Source organism: Silurus aristotelis (genome assembly GCF_946808225.1).
Source record: "Silurus aristotelis genome assembly, chromosome: 15".
NCBI classification, from domain to species: domain Eukaryota; kingdom Metazoa; phylum Chordata; class Actinopteri; order Siluriformes; family Siluridae; genus Silurus; species Silurus aristotelis.
In genome coordinates, this window is record NC_139588.1 from 16,148,645 (window position 1) to 16,154,671 (window position 6,027).

Consider the following 6,027-nt stretch of genomic DNA (forward strand, 5'->3'; position numbering starts at 1 on the left):
CATACTTTCTTTTTCATTCCTTTTGCCAGAATTTACAGTCGCATCCAGAACCTACTGTTCTTGAACCAAGGTTCATACCAAAGACAGATATAGGTGTTCCCATCCAAGCTGACAGCTTTTTATTCTTTTTTATGGAGTTTATCTTTCATTTGAAACCACTACTGGCAGTAAAATAAATTATTTATTAAAAAAAAAAAGATATAGTTACAGACGCACTTAGGTCACCTGAGCCAGGACTCAACCACGATTAACACCCTAGAAACAAGGCACTGGTCTTAACCCATTGAGCCACCAGCTACAACAAGCTGTGAGTTTCTGCAAGTGGTTTATCATTCATTTTACACCACTTGCTGCTGGATTCAACATAAACCATGTACATGATGAGACATGAAACTGAGCACAGCAACAGAACACAACAGCCCAAAGAGCCACCTTGGCCTTCGGAAGTATGACTTTTTTTTCCGGGATTTAACATATATTTGGGAATTGTCACTTCCTCTGGGCCAAGTTCATGTTATGGAAGTATTTTCTACATGTGGATTTAAGGAAAACTTACTCCTACTTGTGCACATGTTATTTAGTGGGTTACAGTACATCTGGAAAGTATTCCAAGCGCCTCACTGTTTTCCACATTTTGTTATGTTACAACCTTATTCCAAAACAGATTAAATTTATTATTTTCCTTAAAATTTTACAAGCAATACCCCATAATGACAATGTGAAAGAAGTTTTGTTTAAAAAAAAATGACATGTACATAAGTATTCACAGCTTTTGCCATGACACTCAGAATTGAGCTCAGGTGCATCCTGTTTCCACTGATCATCCTTGGGATGTTTCTACAATTCAATTGCAGTCCACCTGTGCAAATTCAGTTGATTGGACATGATTTGGAAAGGCACACAGCTGTCTATATAAGGTCCCACAGTTAACAGTGCATGTCAGAGCCATACATGGGAGAAGTTTGGAATCACTAAGACTCTCCCTATAGCAGGCCGCACAGCTAAACTGAAAGATCGGCTGAGAAGGACCTTAGACAGGGAGGTAACCAAAAATCCGATTATCACTCTGAAAGAGCTCCAGTGTTTCTCTGTGGAGAGAGAAGAACCTTCCAGAAGAACAACCATCTTTGCAGCACTCCAACAATCAGGCCCGTATGGTATAATGGTGAGACAGAAGCCACTCCTCAGTAAAAGGCACATACAGCCTGTTGGAGTTTTCCAAAAGGCACCTGAAGGACTCTCAGGCCATGAGAAACAAGATTGAACTCTTTGGCCTGCCTGCCAAGCATCAAGTCTGAAGGAAACCAAGCACCGCTCATCACCTGGCCAATACTATCCCTACAGTGAAGTATGGGGGTGACTGAATCATGGTGTGGGATGTTTTTTAGCAGCATGGGAGATTAGTCATGGTCGAGGGGAAAATAAATGCAGCAATGTACAGATACATCCTTGATGAAAACCTGCTCCAGCATGCCCCGGACCTCAGACTGGGGCAACGGTTCATCTTCCAACAGGACAACATCCCTAAGCACACATCCAAGATAACAAAGAAGTCGCTATGGGTCCACTCTGTGAATGTCCTTGAGTGGCCCAGACTTGAACCCGATTGAACATCTCTGGAGAGATCTGAAAATGGCTGTACACCGATGATCCCAATCCAACCTGATGGAGCTTGAGAGGTTTTGCAAAGTATGGGAGAAACTGCCAAAAAATAGATGCCAAGCTTGTAGAACCATACTTTAAAATGACCTGAGGCTGTAATTGGTGCCAAAGGTGCTTCAACAAAGGGTTAAGCAAAAGCTGTGAATACTTATGTACATTTTATTTATTTTTTTATTTTATTTTTTTTTTATGAAATTTGCAAAGATTCAAACACACCTTTCATGTTGTCATTATGGGGTTTTGTTTGTAGAATTTAGAGGAAAATAATGAATTTAATCTATTTGGGAATAAGGCTGTAACATAAAATGTGGAAAAAGTGAAGGGCTGTGAATACTTTCTGGATTCTGCACTGTACCTGTATTTTGAGTATTTTGTTTTATTTCAGTGATTTATCTTTTCCTATTACAATCAAAAAATTGCACCGTACATTCACAGTGCTATCATTGCCTGAGCAATCACATGAAAGCAGAGCTGTATTGCCAGCAAAGAATTTCAAGAGTGAATTGTTGTTTTAAGTTGTTTAAGATGTTTATGTTTTGAACAGAACAGTGGTGGAATTCTTATACTCTAATAAGGAAGGTCTAAACAATTGAGCAATAGGATGCCATAATCATGTAATCCAAATCTGTTCATTTTTTATTTTTATTAAATTTATAGGCGGAGTAGCAATAATGACAATTAGATGTAAGTATTAGAGCATGAAAGTGTAATGTTTAATGATCAGGCAGTACTGGCAAAAAAACGTGTAACATGGCCTCAGATAATGGTCCTGAAGATGCTTATCAAGCTTTGCATCTACACAAATTTGGCGCTAAGATAAAGTCTTTCATTTTGCAGTCTTGGTTTTGACATAATACAATTTCACAGAAAATCAGCTGATATTGACTTTATTTGGAGTATTGCTTGAACTTACTGGATCCAAAGAAGCCATATGCTTGGATTTTGGGCACATCCTCTGTTTTACAGCCATAAATGCATTTCAGAGAGAGCCTTGGCAGCACTTGGCCCAAATTTTAGGCTGCCATAGGCAACCTATCAATAATAATAAGAAAAAGTAGGATAACAAAAAGCAAACAACAATTAATTGACTTAAAATGAGTTTTGAACTGCTGTCTGTTGGACATGTTCCAAAGAATATAAACCATATAGGCTTAATGAGGCATGTTTCTGCAATAATGGGAGAGATTTGTACTAATTAAATGCGTTAAAAACAAAACAAACATTAAGAGTGCTAAATGCTCCATACAATGGTAACATGTACTGTGGCCAAGTTCATTAGACAGCATATGTGTTGAAGTTCTTGTGTGTGTGTGTGTGTGTGTGTGTGTGTGTGTGTGTGTGTGTGTGTGTGTGTGTGTGTGTGTGTGTGTGTGTGTGTGTGTGTGTGTGTGTGTGTGTGTGTGTGTGTGTGTGTGTGTGTGTGTGTGTGTGTGTGTAAGAGAAATGCTCAAACTGTAGGAGCACATGCCACACTCCCGCAACGCAGACTGTTACTGAAAATAAATAAATATTTCCCTCTTATTTCCGTTGCCAAGCTCATTTCCTTCTGCGTGACTGATGACTTGTGTTCAGCTGAGCAAATGCTTGCAGTCTGTCATTGATAGGACCCTATATGTAGAGCCTTCAGACAGCTTATACAGCAAGTTTGTTTTCCTAAAGTAAAGATTTGGTTTAAACCAAATTTTTTTGTTAATATTGGCTGATTGGTCAGACTTAAACCACTGTGACATCAGCCAGGTTTTCTAAACAACCACACATTCAATTATTCTTATGACCTTTTATATGAACAGTGCAGTTAGTAAATATGCATTTAAAATACATTAACAGGCCACATGTGAATGGCTGTTCATCGTAGCTGACCGCTCGTGATCCAGTTGTGGTACAAATACAGTCTAAATCTTTAAACATAGTTTATGATGATTTCAGTGCACAGTAACGTCAATAACCACCTAAGGCATGCTTTACATGAGTGCTATTCAGGATACTGTGTATGAGCTGGTGAACATGTTCAGTAGTGCTGAATGTTCCCTTAAGAATGTCTGCAATTACTTAGTTTAGTGCAAATGCCTTTGATAAAAAATATCACCTTCAGCCCCTGCAGTGCTTTGTATGAAGCTTCACAATTTACCTCCTCATGGTGTGGTAATTAATGGAAGTACATTTCTTTTTAAAGCTAATTTTCCCATTGCATTTTCTCAAGCCTTACACAGAGCACAGCTTCAGTAGCACATCACTGGCAACCAAAAAGAGTTGTGGTGATCTATGATCATGTGCTCCAGTTCTCTTTTACCTAAAACTATGTCCCTGATCAGGATAAAAGCTGAAGATCAATAAGTAAATGAATAAAGTTCATGGAACTTGTTTTTCACCTTTCATTCATTCATCTATCTTTGGTAACCATTTTATCTTGGAGTATTCCCAGAAGACTGCAGTACACAATGAACAGTCCCTTGGGAGCTACTTGGCATAGTCAGACCACCTACCTGCTAGAAAACCTGAAGGTTCTGGAGAACCTGGAGTAAACCCACACGGACATAAGAAGAACATGTGTACAGACAGTGAACTGAGCGCAGGATTGGTTAAAGGATCATATAAGGTTTCTGGCTGTGACATCAAATATGCATGATCAGTTAGAAAACTGGAATGCACTATAAACCAGTGTGTGTCTACTGACCCCCTGTGCCTTATCAAAGAAAAAGCAAGAAAAGGAGTCAGTAACCAACATTTCTAACATGCCGCATAGAATGTCCTAATTGTAATGTCTAATTAAATTAGACATTAAAATTATTTAATTTTGATAATTTAATTTAATGTTAACTATCCAGTCCTACTACTTAAAGACTGAAACAATCCTCAGACATATTTCTTTTAATTCTTTCTGGCCAAAACTGCTTTTGTGATAAACGTACCATATCCAGTTTTGTGATTGATTTTAGAGTCGCACAAATAATACAAATAATGGAATAATTAATTAAATAAATAAAAGCACCTTTAACTTTCTTTCGGCTTCTCCCATCAGGGGTCGCCACAGCGGACCATCCGCATGTTTGATTTGGCACGTTTTTACGCTGGATGCCCTTCCTAACGCAACCCTCCCCATTTATCCAGGCTTGGGACCGGCACTAAGAGTGGCTGGGGTTGGTTCCCTGACCGGGAATTAAACCCGGGCCGCAGCGGTGAGAACGCCGCATCCTAAGCACTGGATATATATTAAAAAAAAAAAAAAAAAAAAAAAAAAAAAGGGACAAGTCAGGAAGTACCCCAATAAACAAGACTTGACTTAACTTATTTGACACAGCTAATAAGCAAAACTTTAGCAATATTATTAATTTTAGTATATAATTTTAGTATTTTAGTATTTTAATTTTAATATTTAGTAATAAACTTGGCAGAGGAAGCACTAGTGATCAGAACTAGTGAGCAGAGACAGGAAGACAGATAAAAAGGTACTACAAATTAACCCTGATTAACAGGGTGTGAACTCAATTGTCTAAACGTTTGTGCAATTAGTAACACAAATGACCAAAAACACTAAAAACCTTAAAAAAAATACAATAAAAAATACAATAAGTCTATGCCTAAGCCCAAGTTATTTAAGTGAACGTGACCTTTATATCATCGTAAACCCTTTGTAGACATGATTTTATGTATTGTGATGCTACCACACAATTGACCGATTCGAATATTGTAAAAGTGTATACCCAGATTCTTGCATTAGGGTTGATAAAAACAACGGCACATGCGCTCTACTAATGACAAAAACTAATAAAACACGTCTCATACAGCGTTTTAAATTTTTACCATTTGTTTTCCTAATGCCATCTAATGTTTCATCTAAAGTAACATTAAACCTTAACCATACTTAACTGCTTGAGTTTTGTGAGGAAAAGCACAAAGGTTAAGTCAAGCTTGGCTGCTGCTTTATTTTCTTTTCGTAAACTGTCTAGCAGAATCGAGATCCCCAAAGACACAAACATTTACTATACCCAACAACAAAGTCATTCATGTGAATCAACACTGGAATTAATAAACTGCAAGTAATGACAATTGTGGTGGTGAATGCAGAAAGAATTTAAAATTTTTGTTTCTAAATGCTACAGACTACCTCTTCCTACACTTATTGAGCAATGTGCTACAATATTTTTCCTGTTTGCACGTGTGTTTTAAACATTGTCTAGCTCAACAGTCATGTTCTGACTTCTATACGCTTTCTGGAGAACAGCTTATAGCCTGCAGGCTAGATGTGATGTTAGTGTTTTACTGAGGCAGTAGCATCAGCACAATAAATGCACAAAAATAATAGGGACTTTGAGCATGGATGGCCGAAGGAGAGGCTGTTGTGACTGTATCTTCACAATTAAAATC